A 16,755-nucleotide genomic window follows, 5' to 3' on the forward strand; every position below is an offset into this window, starting at 1 on the left:
TTTGCCTACAGGCTTATGTCAAACATGCAGGAGTGGCTCAAAGAAGAGAAAGCGTTGGGTGATCACGAGCAAGTTCTGCAGTGTTTCGGGCTGGAACAGTTTTATAGTCGGTTACCTGAGAACGTGCGGTACTGGGTCTTGGATAGGCCAGACGTTAGTACGGTGGCTAGAGCCGCTGAGCTAGCCGAAGAGTTTGTGACGCGTCGGGCTCGTGGAGCTAAGGTCGGTCAAAAGGGTGAATTTGGCTCCAAGTTTGAGAGGCCGAAGTTCACGCCCATGAGAAAGCGGTTGAGACGAGGCAAGCGCGCGTGTGTTATACGTGCCAGAAGCCGGGTCACTTTTCGGCGCAGTGTCCGACCGAACGTAAGGAGACGGCGGCAACCGAAGCCGAACGCAGAAAGCGGTTCGAGACGAGGCAAGCGCGCGTGTGTTATACGTGCCAGAAGCCGGGTCACTTTTCGGCGCAGTGTTCAGAAACAAAAACAAAAGTCGTGTTTTTGTCATTATGCAGCACTGACGAGAACATGAAGCTTCTCGAGCCTTACATGCGAGACCTCCTCGTGAACGGGAAAGAGTGCCGAGTGCTTCGCGATTCCGCAGCTACAATGGATGTAGTTCACCCCTCTTACGTAGAAGCCGATATGTTCACGGGTGAGTGTGCATGGATCAAGCAAGCCGTGGAAGCTCATAGCGTGTGTCTGCCCGTAGCAAAAGTGCTTATTGAAGGACCTTTCGGAGCGCTTGAGACGGAGGCCGCAGTGTCATCTATGCTGCCCCCCCCCCCCCCCCCCCCCCAGTACCCGTACCTATTTTCGAACAGGTCCGATCACCTCCGGCGCGAGAAGGGGCTTTTGTTTGGTGAGGCTAGCGTTCAGGCCTTAACCAGATCGAAGGTTCGGGAGCTCGCTGCAAAGGCGGTAGTTGCGGGGCCGACGTTGTCCAACAATGAGAAAGGGTCAGAGGCGCAGCAAGCTGATATTCAGAGCACGTCCGAACTGAATAAAATTGAGCCTGTAGCGTTAAAGGCACCAGATACTGGAGAGGAAATTCCCGATGCGGGAAAGTTAGAAGAGCTATCTGCAGATTTGCTCATCGCGCCTACGTCAGACGGACTTAATAGGTTGCTAAAAGTCAGCCGGTCGGCTTTAATAGCCGAGCAAAAGAAGGATGGCAGCCTAGAAAACATACGCTGCATTGTCAAGGAAGGTATCGCCAAGAAAAATGCTCGCTTTGTGGAAAGAGGTGGGGTCCTGTACCGGAAGTATCTAGACCGCAGGGGAGTGGAGTTCGATCAGCTGATCGTGCCTCAATGCTATCGTCAGGATCTGTTGCGCTTGTCGCATGGGGGTTCGTGGTCCGGACACCTAGGAGTTAAGAAAACTAAGGACCGTCTCTTGCAAGAGTACTATTGGCCAGGGTGTTTTCAGGACGCAGACCACTTTGTGAAGACATGTGACACCTGTCAGCGGGTGGGCAAACCAGGGGACAAATCGAGAGCGCCGTTGAAGTTGGTACCTATCATTACGGAGCCTTTTAGACGGCTCGTTATTGATACAGTGGGACCTCTGCCGGTAACAGCCACGGGGTACAGACACATTTTCACTGTGATCTGCCCAGCGACAAAGTTCCCTGAAGCAGTGCCGCTTAAAGAACTCAGCTGAGTTGAGATAGTCAATGCACTACTGTCCATATTTGCGCGAGTTGGTTTTCCTGCGGAAATCCAGTCAGATCAGGGCACGGTGTTTACGAGCGCTTTGACGACAGCCTTTCTCGAAAGGTGCGGGGTAAAGCTGTTACACAGCTCAGTGTACCACCCACAGTCTAATTCCGTTGAGAAGCTCCACTCCGTCATGAAGCGCGTGTTGAGAGCATTGTGGTTTGAACAACAAACTGACTGGGAGCTGTGTCTGCCTGGGGTGACGTTGGCATTAAAGACCGCGCCGCATGCGGCTACGGGGTTTTCGCCAGCGGAGCTAGTGTACGGTCGCTCGCTGCGATCTCCGTTTCGCATGCTTCGAGACGGATCACTGCCCTCTCCAATGGCTGCAGACCATCTCTTCCACAAATGGCCGCCTCCTGCGCTGGAGCCTCGCTTTGCAACAATATTCCTTTGAGGTGCGTTACAAAAAGGGGAGTCTCAACGGTAACGCCGATGGCTTAAGTCGAAGCCCCTAACGTAGGAATCAGCCTCAGAGTTGTTTGTTATTGATGTTTTTCTTCCTGAGGCAGGATTTTTAACATATTGCTTTTGTTTAGTGTTTCAAAGTGATGACGTGCTTTCTAGTACAATTTTCCAATTTGTGGACGCGTTCTGAGTGCTGCTAGACTACTGTAAGGAACTAGGCAGTGGTGTAAAAGTGGAAAGAGCCTGGCAGGACTTGGTGAGGGTTGTTTCGTGCTTGCTGACTGAGCGGTTGAGTTTCGGCGTAGTTCTAACGCTTGCCGGGAACGAGAACAAAAATGTCAACTCTCCCGAAGTCACTTTGCAGTGTCCTGGGTGAACCTGAACGAGAGAACGAGGCCTTCTCTGTGCGCTGCGCTCAAGAAACGCCGAAGGACGCCCGACATCGGTTATGAGCATCATCGAGCGACATATCCCTCCGGACAGCGGATGCAGTCCCCTGACCATCGGGATCTCCTTCCCCCGGCGGGGCGGTCTGTTAAGTTTCGCCTACGACGCGCGGTATAGCCGGCGCGGATGCGACGGACGCCGGGGCTTCGTTCAAAGCGGCGGACATTTTGGCCCGTTCAGCGCCGCCGATACGCCTCCCCGCCACGCGCGTCCAGGTGTGTTTCAGTGCCACGTGTCTTCGTGTGTGCGTGTGTGTGTGTGTGTGCATGTTGGTGCCCACGCTTGTCAAAGCGCGGCAGCCGGGGAGAGGAGCTCCCCAAGTGTGAAGCGAGGAGGTCTGACTGGCGCCGGCCAGGCGGATGCGTCACTACACTCGTCCCAACGTGTCTCTCAGCCTGTCCGTGCCGCGCGTCACGTGCGCCTCTATCAGGCGTTCCCTCTTGCCCTCGACTCCGAGACTATAAAAGCAGCTGCCCCCGGACGCCGAGAGAGGCTCCGATTTCTGCTGTTGAGTAACGTGCTCTCCCATCTCTCCACTTCGGTCGACCTGACCGGCCGCTCTTTTGCGATGCTAGAATAAACAAGTTGTTCTGTTAGCAGTCGACTCATGCTTTGCCAGGACCTTCGGATGCTTCCAGTTGTGCCCCAGGCCGCCAGGCCAACGCTACCCTTGGGGCTTGCGACCCATTTGCAACAACGGGTGTCAGCGCCGAGATTACAACAGGGCATAGCGTAGACATAAAACATGGGAACTTGCCTGGTGGAGCAAGCTGCGTCCTCAGATGCGATACCTTTACAGAGTGTACAGCGATCATTCCCACTCTCTGAAGAGCCCTGTGCACGTGAAGAAATTACGCGGTTGCTGCTAATGCTCCATTTTAGGCTTTTAATAACCAACGCTTCGTAACGTACTACGTAATGAAAGAAACTTGCTAATTTAAGAATGCTGGGATGTGAACATCGCTTTATATTAATTGTGATAATGGCTGTTCATTATAAGAAAACTGTTCGAAAAGTATTCGATTCGATTCGCTTCCGGCACTATTCGATTAGTGTTCAGTTCGCTCTCAAGAACCTCTATTCCCACACCCCTACAAACCAACGCCCAATCACAGGCACGCTGCACGTTCCACGTTCGCTCGTAAGAGGGCGCCTTGTGTGCGTGGTGGTTGCAGCAGCTCCCAGGTTTGTTTTATGCGGACGATATTGTGTTGCTAGCTAACAAGCAAAGTGATTTACAACGTCTGGCTAATATCTGTGGACAGGAAGGCAACAATTTAGGTTTGAAATTTAGTGTTAGAAAATCAGGTGTTATGGTATTCAATGAAAACAGTGAACAGACAGTGGAGATACAGGGCCCAGGAAATACATCGGGTAACAGAATATAAATACTTTGGTATATGGCTAAACGAAGGCAATAGATATATGGAAACACAGGAAAAAACAATAACAGTGAAGGGGAAGAGAAATGCAGCCATAATGAAGCAAAGTGAGCTATGGGGATACAATAGGTACGAGGTGCTCCGAGGTATGTGGAAAGGTGTAATGGTTCCAGGACTTACTTTTGGAAATGCGGTTGTTTGCTTTAAATCAGGGGTACAATCAGGACTCCAGGGGAACCGAAGGTCAGTAGGTCGCCTCGCATTGGGCGCTCACGGGAAGACTACAAATGAAGCTGTGCAGGGTGATATGGGCTGGACTAGTTTTGAAGTGAGGGAAGCTCGCAGTAAAATTGAGTGTGAAGAACGACTGAGGAATGTAGAAGAAAGTAAACGGGCTGGGAGAGTGTTGAGGTATCTGTAAGGAAAAACGTTGATTCACAGTGGAGGAAAAGAACTAGGAAGCTTACCAGCAAGTATACGGCCTGCAGGGTGGGCAACACAGCAACAAAGTACGTCAAGCGGGAAGTCAGAGAGGCTGAATTAATCTCATGGGTGGCGGCAATGGAAAAGAAACCTGCCATGACTAACTACTTAAGAGGGAAAAACGAAATCAGGAAAGAAACAATTTATGATAACTGAAAGGGAAGCTCATTACTTTTCGAAGCGAGATCGAGATGCCTTAGAACACGCACCTATAAAGCGAGATATAAGGAAGAAGCATGTCCTTGCGGCAGTAAAGCTAGGGAAACTAGGGAGCATGTTTTATTAGAATGTGAAGACGTCTACCCAGCGGTCGATTCAGGCACCACTGGCCTCCTTGAGGGCTTTGGGTCCAGCGAGAGCAGTGGAAAAGTAAACATGTCCACAATAGGGATTAGTAAGAGGCGATTGGAGGATTGGTGGAAGTAGGGAAACGACAAAAAACGGAGACGTACAAAAGCGCAGTTCGCAATAGGAGACCAGAAAATTTGGTTGGGGGAGTTTATAGTGGTTTTTTTTCTTTTTTCATTGTTTAACCTAGGTAGGACATTAGGCAATATAATAGCAAGAGCTCATAACATCCATCCCATCCATCCACCCATCCGGCGATCGTTCAGAGGCAAGAAAGATAGCCATCTGATCTGGTAAGAAGCACCTAATCTTGCCTCTGTTTTCGGCTGCTTGATATACCTTACCTTAACAGAAATTGATGGAAGCCTGGCTTCCATCAATGCCGCGGCTGCATTCAGTCTAACTCAGCGCCAAGGCCGGACGCCACCTGTTTCTGTCAAACTGATGGTCTATTAGGCACCTGAAAACAGTGGCAAGAGCAGATGCCTCTTATAGAACTAGGCTCTCTTTCCGGTCTCTGAAGGACCATATTGCTCCCTCATATTTATTTTCCAGCTACAATTTCATGAAAGGGTAAGGACTTGTGCATGTTGGGCATGTTCGTAGTTTACGTTTAAGAGGAAGCTTTAGCTCCGGTGCTCCTATCTCAATACATGTAAACGGAGAATTCGTTTTTCTCAGCAACCACTCCACCAAATTTCACGAGGTTTGTTGTATTTAAATGAAAAACTTAAAATCTAGACACTGTTTGTTTCAAATTTCTGATATAGGTCGTAATTTGCTTTTTTACTAAGAATTGGCAAAAAACGAAAATTTTCAGAAAACGATATTGTCGAGTTTACAACTCTCCAGCTCAGCAAGAAAAAATGATATAACAATTCTGTGGATTGCGTCTGATAGTGCATCTAAAGCGGAAAAAATGATATGTTACAAATGAATCTAAAAATTCTAACTAGTATGTAAATAAAGCTTGTGCAGAAGCCTTGTACACAACGTAACAAATTCACGTAAGATATAAATTTACATATCGAGTTTGTCCGCTTTGAATGATCTAATGGATGTCGTTTACAGAAACGCGATATCTCTTCTTGATGCAAAGCTATTAATTTGTAAACTTCATCGCGCTGCCATATTTTTTCAATCTCTCGAACTATTGAAAATATTTTTGACAAAAATCAGGCCCCTAATCAATATTCTGCTTCGAATAGCCACAAGAATTTGCCTTTCGCTCTCAAATGCAGCAAATTTCATTAGAATCGGTCCAGGCGTTATCTCAGAAAAGAGTTCTTGCGTTTTACATGTATTTGAATAGGCCGCGTCGGAGTTGGGCCCGAGCTAAAGCTTGCTCTTAAAGTAACAACGGCACGATAGACAGGGACAAAGAATGAAAGACACACGCAGCGTTGTGTGTATCTTTCTTCGTTTTCCCCTGTCTATCGCGCTGTTCTTATTTTAAATATGATTTCAAAGGAGATCTAGGTGCCTTTAAGCGGCCCTGACTACTCCTCTTTGCATGAATGACAAAAGAAAAATGAAATTGCAAGAAGACCCGAAAGAAAGCGCTGAATACGCGGTTAAAGATCACGAACAAATGCAAAGTTTTGCACACGAGCGCAGAAAGGGAATTGGAGGAAAGGAGGAAAGAAAAATGTAGAAGGCAGGGAGGTTAACCAGAATAACGTGCGGTTGGCTACCCTACACCGGGGGAATGGGAAAGGGGAAAACAAAGATCACAGGGAGAGAGAGGAGGGAAGGAAAGAAGGAAATTCATTAAAAAAACGCTCATAATGCTAAAACCAGCAGCATCTTTCTCACTGCTGACACATCCACCTTCGTCTGGGTGAAGGGGAGGGCGTGGGGAGGGGGGTCTGCGGAGGCGCGAGATAATGAGGAGCTTGTGATCACACTCTTTCCCTCGCTGGGCTCTGCCAGACGAGGGCTGCGATGGCCGATAATGCCCCATCGAAGATCCAAAAATTTTCTTTACTTTCAGTACAAACGTGGAGCGCCGCTGTGTGACAATGTCCATGCAGATCTCCATGTGTCTTTGACGGCGATATGCTTCCGCGATATGGTTCGGCGCTATTGGTCAAAGCGCCGAGTGAAAACACGATTACTGCGATGGCGTCGCTTCAAGTTTGAAGTTTCAAGTAATAATGTCGAATGGCGAAACCTCGCCCTGGTCCGTCGTACCGATGTCCGTACCGTGACAAACAGGTACGCCCATTTCTCTCACATGATCTCTAAGATGTCCGAGGCACACTCTTCTCCTGGTCGCCTAACATCTTTGCGCACGCTTTTCAATTTCGCGCAGGTTAGCTGCTAATGGTAGTCTTTGCATTCGAGGAGCACTCACGAAAGTGCCTGGAGGCAGGTGCAATGAAATATCGAAACACCGCAGACTTTCGCACCTCCCTGATAGAGAAGGAGCAGCCTGCCAGCACCTAATGACTTCTTCGTAAAAGTTTGCGTCGCGGCTACGTAGTGAGAACCCCTCATTTCTTTTATTTCTGTTTTGTTTGTTTTTCAGTGCGCACCAACGGTCAAACACAGATTGTCTTGATTTGTTATTTCGACCCACGAATTCACCTTTTTTTTTTTTTCGATTCATAATATATTTTCTCATATCAACTTTCACCGGCTTTATTCGATCGATGTTTTTTCATACCGAGGTTACCAGGACTTACTGCTTTCCTCTTCTTTCTTGTTTTTGTTTTTCACAGTCTTACCGACTCGTTGAAATCCATCGCTTCAACTTGGCATGATATTCTGGTTCGTTTCGTAATGTCAGTGACCCTTCCACAGAACGCAGTGAATGTCCGCAGGCAGCCACTTCTCGTGAGCAGCAGGCAAAATGGAGACGAAGAGAGAGAAAACAAGGATAGGAAAGGCAGGGAGGTCAACCAGAACAGCATCCGGTTTGCTATCCTACACTGGGGGTGGGGGAAAGGGGAATAGAAAGAGAAAGAAAGGGAGAGAGTAAGCACTGAGTACGTGTGGGAGGGACACCATACACAAGGACACTCTAAACGGTCTCTTAAGCCGGTGCACTTCAAGTACTGCACTAGTGCACGAATCGCTTTTCGAGCCAGTGACGGGTGTGGCCACGGTCCGAGTATCTTTGACTCGGTGAACGGTCTCGAGTCCAGTCGGCGTAAAGTTGCCCACAGAGAGAGGCGTTGGACATCGTAGCGAGGGCAGGTACACAATAGGTGCTCGATGGTCTCCTCGCACCCACAGGAGTCGCACATCGGGCTCTCGGCCATTCCCATACGGTAGGAGTATGCGTTCGTGAACGCCACTCCCAGCCACAAGCGGCACAACAAGGTTGTTTCGCCGCGGGAAAAGCTAGATGGCAGTTGTAGCCGTAGCGTGAGGTCCAGTTTACGTAATCTGCAATTGAAGGCACTTGAAATCTGGAGATCTTGTGACTTCTTGCGTGCAAGTAGGCGAAGTTCTCTGGCAGCGTCCGACATCGCCAAAGGTGTTGGACACGTCTTGGTATCTTCGTGGGCACACCGGGTAGCCTTGTCAGCTAGGTTGTTGCCGACGATGCCACAGTGAGCAGGAATCCATTGAAATATAATGTGGTGTCCTCTTTCCAGAGCATGGTGGTGCACTTCCCTGATGTCAGCTATCATCTGCTTGTAAGTTCTGTGACGTAATGCAGACTTGATGCTGTGAATGGCTGCCTTTGAGTCACAAAATACGACCCATTTCTCTGTTGGCTCTTCAGTGGTGTACATCATAGAGGCATGCAGAGCTGCAAGTTCTGCCGATGTAGGTGTAGTCGTGTGCGACAATTTGAATTTAACTGTAACGTTCTTGGCTGGAACGACGAATGTGGCAGTTGAGCTGGTAGGTGAGGTCGAACCATCGGTATATATGTGAATGTGGTCATGATACGTCTGGTGCAGTAATAGGAGCATAAGTTGCTGGCTGACAAATGACCTCGACTCCTGCAGGGCTCTCGCATCGGGGTTCGTGTGGGCTAGCAGCTGTGCTCGAATCACTGTCTCAGCTCTCTGGTTAACTTACTATTAAGTCTTTTCGATTAAAACCGATTCCAGGGAGGGGACAAAAAAAAAAGGTCGCTGTATATTTCCGGTTCACGCCGAAGACGGTGAACTTAGCCTGCTACCCTGCATGGTAGTTGAGGAAGATAGGTTAGAATGATGGAAGTAAAAACAAAAACGAGAAAGATGGAAATAACAAGTAATACCACAGGCGTTTCCATAGATGAGTTGGCGGATACGTGGATAGCTGTCACTACGTTTTCTACACGGCAAAAACAAACAGGCCATGAAAGTAACATCCTGTTGCCTCTTACGGCAAAACATTGTATAATTTGCCAGACTGTTTAGTCACTTTTTATTTATACACTGCAACGAATTGGGTTTGAGAGACATGGAAGTGGTCGTTTTCCTCGAGCCAGCGGTGGTATTCGACGACAGACGCATTCTTGCTGACAGGTGCCTGTGCAACCAACAAAGATTGTTCGTCGTTAATAGAGCTCACACACTTCTTCCTTTTGCAGATCTTCAGGCTGCAACCGGCTGTCCCGCCACGTCACCAAAATCACTTCATCGAACGTCATGGAATGCCTGAATGACTGTCACGCAAAGAGAAGATGTCTGCCAAGGGTCTGTCTACCTTTGTGCACATGTGAACGCATACCTCACCCCTTAGGGTAACACCCTCAATGGGAGGTCTACAAGAGAATAAAAGTCGAGCTGACGTGGGTTACTTTCAGTGCATTGGTAGATATACCGGCCTGCACGTAACTGGCAAAGGATAGTAGTATTGAAGCGGCGTTAAGGCCTACAACATAATAAAACAAAGGCAACAGAAGGCAATGTCTACGTAACACCCTCCCCCCCCAAAAAAAAAACAATATGCGCAAACTAGAACTTCTAAATAAATTTTTAAAAACTCAGCAGGGGAAAAAAGAACACGATGCGAACAAATGTATCCGTGCATTCGCATTCTCTATAGTTGTCGATAAACTACGCGACAGGACGTACACCTATATTTACAAACACGAAGACTGTCTGCGCGGATTGCTCCCGTGGCATACACAGAGCGGCGCGAAATGAACACCAGTAAGACAACGAGGTTATCGCAGAACACGCGCGCCTTGCGAGCTGTCCTGATCGCTCGGCAGATTGCCGCCACCTGCGGCCTCGCTTGCAGTCGACGCGTGGCGACGCATTTTTAGAGCGAGGCTCGGATGGGACGGTAGATATAAATACATACGCTCACACTTGCATGTAGCCTTGCTCCCGAACTAGACGAACTCAATGCCGCAAATACCACTCGGCCTAATCCAGTTTATGTACATAATTGCTGGTTTTTAGGGCGCAGAGACTCCGGTTAAACGACAGACTCCCCGCGAGCCAATAGCTGGACAAGCCTTTATTGTGTATCGGCTAAAGAATCGTGTACATACGCGTGACCGAGCTTCTTCTTGTTTCGCAAGACATACCTGGCTGCCACCCTTTCGGCCAGCAGTTCTCCTGAACATATCCGCATTTGGTTTCTTGCGTTTAACAGACGACAGTGAAACGAACAGAATACCAAAACAGAAGCAAAGTAATAGCATAACACTGCTTCTTAGAAATACACAGATTTTACCCATCCCTCCTCCGGCTTCGTTTGCTTCGGTGACGGGAGCAGACGACCTCTCAGTGGACAACGCCGTCTTAACGAGAACAACTTCGTCGTGATGCGCCCAACGTCCGTCCTCATCCGCTATGGCATAACGCCGGTTGTGGCCTCAGAATTATGTGCACAGAACGCCACCTCTCTCGGAGTCTGAGTGAGGCGCAAGACCTCGCACGAACAACCGAGCGTGCTACGTAATAGCCGAGTGCCTGCAGGGCGTCAAGCTCCCAACTGCCCATTGCCGTACATACACAATCTCGTTCGACGTGGATTCCACTAAGTAACCGAAACATTCTTTTAAGAAATGTCCACGAGAATAACAGCGCTCGGTCGAGCTTCTCGCCTCTGTTACTGTTTATCAGCCATAATATCGTTATACATAAGTTTCAATAAGTATGAGTGGGACGTCTCAATATCGGGTCACACACTCCTGTACTAAGTGGGACACATTTGCAAAGAAAAAAAAAATGCATGAGCTCAGTGGAATTTATGTGAAACAAGATTAAGACACGTGAGCTCGCTCCTCAGTGGCACTGATGAAACAATGAGGGGGGGGGGGGCGGAACGTTATTTTTGAAATCGATTCGCATATGATTCCCAGAAGTGAATCGAACGGAATACCAATTACTTTACGAATCGCTTTCAAGTAATGAAGAGGCGTTTTAACATAAAACTGCATTCACATCCTAAGAGGAGACAGACAGAACGATAGACAGACAGACGGACGGATGGACGGACGGACGGACGGACGGACAGACAGACAGACAGACAGACAGACAGACAGACAGACAGACAGACAGACAGACGGACGGACGGACGGACGGACGGACGGACGGACGGACCGACAGACAGACAGACGGACGGACGGACGGACGGACGGACGGACGGACGGACGGACGGACAGACAGACAGACAGACAGACGGACGGACGGACGGACGGACAGACATTGGCACAGACAGACAGACAGACAGACAGACAGACAGACAGACAGACAGACAGACAGACAGACAGACAGACAGACAGACGGACGGACGGACGGACGGACAGACATTGGCACAGACAGACAGACAGACAGACAGACAGACAGACAGACAGACAGACAGACAGACAGACAGACAGACAGACAGACGGACAGACAGAAGGACGGACGGACGGAGAGTGCGTTGGTTTCGCACGTTAGAACCGCAACAATCAATCAACTCACGAAACGGGAAATGAAAGTGGAAGTAGAGAGAAATTGTCGCCCGCCGAGAACGTAAGTTCACAACAGAGACAATTTGGTTGTTACAAGTTAAGTCATAACTAAGATGCAGCATGTGCATTCGGAACGGAGTGCTGAGAAATCGGAAGATGGCGGTCTGTCTTTACGATATATTCTTTCTTCTTCGCTGTGTACTTGAGCTACCAACACCTTCTTGGTGAAAGCCGAACCTCCAACCTCGACATGACGCCCGCTGCTCTATCCGTTGAGCAACCACGGTAGCTGTCCCTTCGCACACTCTCTCTTCGGTACTTATGTACGTTTATTTAAAATCTTGACCAGCCAGTGCCACAGTCGGCCTTGTGTGAACGATGAGCGATAATCAAGCGAGCGAGTGAGTGAGTGAGTGAGTGAGTGAGTGAGTGAGTGAGTGAGTGAGTGAGTGAGTGAGTGAGTGAGTGAGTGAGTGAGTGAGTGAGTGAGTGAGTGAGTGAGTGAGTCAGTGAGTCAGTGAGTGAGTGAGTGAGTGAGTGAGTGAGTGAGTGAGTGAGTGAGTGAGTGAGTGAGTGCAGCACCGAGTGCAGTGCTCGGTGCTGCACCGAGTGCAGCACCGTTAGCCTCTAAAATTTACAGAACACGTAATTTGGAAAAAAAGGCGAAATGCCCACGAAGCCCCGAATTCGAAATGTCGATCTGTAGTAGCTTTTTCGACATACGCAATGACCTATTAAATCAGAAGCGCCACAACTTAACGAAAAAGAACTTCACATTTATCGGCAAGGGCTCGTGTCACGGAAACTTTTGCGCCGACTGTACGTGCGTCATTTACGATGAGAAAGGTGCGTGTCTCTATGCACACGTGCATTGAAGCAGGCACACGTACGCTCTCGTATTTCGCAACAGTGGTGCAACAACTGTGCACCATTAGCAAGTCTTGCTGCCCGAACATGTTGCCGTCTCCAATAGCAACGCTGGCCGTACGCTCGTTGCCTTTCGTACGAAGCTGCAGGTCATACAGAAGCCGCAACGCTTTAATAAACAAGTAAAAAACGTCGCGCGACAACGAACGAGGTCGACTACGCCTCAAGCGCTGAACCAGAAAAGAACGAATGCAGTGGCTAAAAAAAAAAGAAGAAGAAGAAGAAAAACACTGCCAGACTTCTACGGGTCGTTAAGTTCTCTCTTCCAATTTCGTGTCTCCGCAAGGTCATGCCCTCCACGTTCGGAAAACCTGGGCGAATCCGTACTTACATTTCTGTCAAGCGCTGTTGCTCGGTGAAACAGTTGCGCCGCATATGCAGACCGTGAAAGTCGCGTGGCGCCCAGGTCGGTGGAATCAACGTGCACTCCATTAAATTGTTCAGCTTGTTGAGGCCAACTTCGTCATTTAATAATGGACGACCGTCAACACTTCATAGTCGACAAATGCCCAAACACACTTACGCATGAAGGACAATTAAAACAACTTGTTCACCTTTATTTCTGGCCATAGAGACTGCATTCGTACAAGAAAAAAAAAACTGCGAATGGTTTTTGAGTGTGAACGTCATTAGTATAGTAAATAATTAACACGTAGTTGGTAGAGCTATAAACCACTAAAACACGCTCCAGTGTATCGAAAGTTTTGCTATACTGGGCTTAGTAAAAATCATTCGTTTCGAATTGCGGGGTTAATGCGAGAGAGGAACTTTTTCGCCGTCGTACACGAGACGGACGTTTGATCTGCCTTCGTGCTTTATGAAATCTACGATATCTATGAAATCCTAATTCTTAGTTAGTTAGTTAGTTAGTTAGTTAGTTAGTTAGTTAGTTAGTTAGTTAGTTAGTTAGTTAGTTAGTTAGTTAGTTGGTTAGTTGGTTAGTTGGTTAGTTAGTTAGTTAGTTAGTTAGTTAGTTGGTTAGTTAGTTAGTTAGTTAGTTAGTTAGTTAGTTAGTTAGTTAGTTAGTTAGTTAGTTAGTTAGTTAGTTAGTTAGTTAGTTAGTTAGTTAGTTAGTTAGTTAGTTGGTTAGTTATCACGCTGTATGGCCTACTGCTGCAGGATGTATCTTCGGTCAAGGTGCCAAGACCTCGTCAGGCATTTCGCCTTTAGTCTTTGTCTGCCTCAGGAATATCATGCTCTTTTGCAAATAAGCATGTTCGACTTCGGCATACCGTTTTTCTCCTTGGATGTGAAAAGAGACAGCACAATTTTTAGTACTCGCTGCGGGAGCATGTGCAACTCATGCATGAACTCTTCTGATTAGATGATGCAATCTTAATCTGATGGCACTTGGCTTCCTGCAAAGCTCCCCGCACTTTCACTTTCCTTAACTAGTTTCGGAGCATAAACAATAGCACTACAGACTGGGGTAATTGGAGATCGTTTAGAGAGCCTTTAGACCTGCAGAAGACACAACTTAGGTAAGCGATGAAGGCTGTGACTCTACATTGATAACGATGATGATTGTTGGTGGTTTTTAATGGAACGTTTTAAACGGGACGGAGACAGATGGCCATCTAACTGCTTGAGCTAAACACGTTTTGCTGTATCCATTGCAGTGTATCATTTTGCCTATATCTCCCTGATCTTCTATCTCCTCATTAAAGCCTCTATTTCTGTATAGTACAGTTACCAATGCCTGCAATCTAACTCACCTACACGCGATGATGTTGACGTTTGCTGACATTCCTTTTGAAGTAAGGCGGGGACTAAGCATGGTCTAGCCTGCTTTATTTAATCATGCTTTGCTACATCTATTGCTATGTAGCCTTTTTGCCTATAACAGTGGCTACGATAGCAATCGCTGGAGATCACCTTGTCAGGACCCACATTGAAATTGAAGTACTCAGGACCCATATACGGCATCTGACCAGGACTCCTCGTCGCCACTTGGCCTCCCTAACAGCGGACAGACCACACATATCTTTCAGCCGGACGATAACCGCATATGATGAATCATTTCCAGCTTGTTTCACCCCGGCTGCGAGACCTTCGATTCCTCCATGGTGCCTCGCTCAGTCAAAAATCAACCTCACAATACCTGGTATCTCGAAAAAATCTGATCTACCATCGCCAGCCCTTAGACAGCTCACGCTACTACATTTGTACGAAAACTACCGTGATTCTACGCATATTTACACTGATAGATCTGTCCTTCCAAGTAGCTCCGCGGCTGCAATCGTCATAGCAGCGAAAGCTACAACAACCAAATTTAAGACGACCCACGCGACAACATCGACGGCAGCAGAGCTCGCAGCGCTCTTTACTGCCCTTCATCACATTGGTGATGAACCACCACACAAATGGACAATATTCTGCGATTCGAAGGCGGCACTGCAGTCTTTACTGTCACCTTTACGACGCGGACCACACGAACAACTAATATTCCTTATTACAGAGACGTTGCAACATATAAGTGAAGCAGGCCATGAGATAACCTTTCAGTGGCTTCCAAGTCACTGCGGGATTATCGGCAATGAACGGCCGGATCACGCTGCCCGCTCAGCCCATACTGAGGAGCGCCACGTCCCAATTCCTCATTCTAGAACTGACGCAGCACGGAAGCTCCGCCTACTTGCTCGGCAGTGCACCGCGTCGCAGTGGAATGAGCCACATTTAAGAAACACGCGACTGTACTCACTTTATCCAACATTAAGTCTTCGAGCGCCATCACAGCTTCGCCGTAGAGACGCCACGCTTTTATATCGACTTTGGTTGGGCGTTGCCTTTACTAAAGCCTATGCCTTCCGCATAGGGATGACCGACAGCCCAACCTGTGATCACTGCGGCCATGAAGAATCAATTGGCCATATTTTGTGTGCCTGCCCGCAGTACAGTACACAGAGAGCATGCCTTCGCCACGAACTTGACCAACTGAACGACCAAGCGCTATCCGAAAAAAGAATTCTACAACATCGAAAGGACCTACCGTCACAGAAGAAGGCCGTACAAGCGCTATTGCGCTTTTTGCGATCTACCGGCCTGTGTGAACGACTTTAACTGGAACGCCTTTTGTGTGTGTGCCTCCATGTGTGCGTTTTCTTTTCTGTTTTTTAGCGTTTTCCTCTCTGTCATCTTTCTAACCCCTATCCCCCATCCCCAGTGTAGGGTAGCAAACCGGAGACTCATATCTGGTTAACCTCCCTGCCTTTCCTCTTCACTCTCTCTCTTGCCTATCTGGTATCGATTTTTACTTTCGTGTCTAAAACCTATACTGTACCATTACCTACACTTACAATTATGACTCCGGTTCTATCAAACTCTTCTCTGCCACTTCACTTACGACCGCCACCTCGCGGGGACTGCAAACACCTGCCTCACCTTTCAATCGCTTTCTCCGACTCAGGGATGCCAGTTAATCAGGATGCCATAGTCAGAACAGTTTGATGTTGTTTGATCATACATAAAAAGCGTTCACACATCTCAGTTGTAACTTACAGTTCGTAAATTAGCAACAAGCCACTCACTGGTCCGAGCGATCCGCGTTTCGCATTCGTTCTGTGGTCGATTTTCTTCAAAAAGGGATAGTCACGTGTTCTTGTTTCTAATGCACGACAAGTACTAGGCTGCTCAACAATAAACATACCGGAAGTCTTCCGGCTAAAGAACCTGCGTCGAAATCGGTCGAGGCCGTTGGTACCTCAGACTCCTTGCCCATTTTGTTGGCGCACTGGTCCGCTGGGCCCCTATCATCTAGCTGCATGCTAGCTGTAGCGACTCTCCCATCCCCAGTGTAGGGTAGCAAACCGGAGACTGATATCTGGTTAACCTCCCTGCCTTTCCTCTCTCTCTCTCTCTCTCTCTCTCTCTCTCTCTCTCTCTCTCTCTCTCTCTCTCTCTCTCCCGTGAGTGCCCCTGGCCTCGTATTCGACGCCTTGACTGTTACTTGTCCGGCGGTGACGCCGAGTGTTACAGCCACAGTTGTCGGAACGGGTGACGCCGCGCCCGCCACCCGGTGTTCTCTGCCAGGAAAGACTAAGAAGGGAAGAAGTCGAGAAACAAACGATAACGCTGCTGAAGAAGACAAAGAGACAATGAGCTTGCACCTTGTGTACTTGCAAGAACGACCACGCGAGTGAAAGATAAAGAGGTCCTCCATTCATCCAGTACTGAACTTACGTTTT

General features: G+C 48.2%; 1 long non-coding RNA gene across 2 annotated transcripts in view; it reads left to right on the plus strand.

The window, feature by feature from the left end:
• Positions 1–9,531, plus strand: part of LOC129387824 (uncharacterized) — a 28,034-nt gene extending 18,503 nt beyond the window's left edge. Inside the window, exons 1-2 of one of the 2 annotated variants that reach the window (XR_008614983.1) lie at positions 4,797–5,358; positions 9,323–9,531. This is a non-coding gene — a long non-coding RNA (uncharacterized lncRNA). Of the gene's footprint in view, positions 1–4,796; positions 5,359–9,322 lie in introns of those variants that run through there. The other variant, XR_011892993.1, reaches the window with a different exon arrangement.
• The last annotated feature ends 7,224 nt before the right edge of the window (positions 9,532–16,755 follow it).

This window comes from Dermacentor andersoni, chromosome 3 (assembly GCF_023375885.2).
Source record: "Dermacentor andersoni chromosome 3, qqDerAnde1_hic_scaffold, whole genome shotgun sequence".
In the NCBI taxonomy this organism is placed as follows: domain Eukaryota; kingdom Metazoa; phylum Arthropoda; class Arachnida; order Ixodida; family Ixodidae; genus Dermacentor; species Dermacentor andersoni.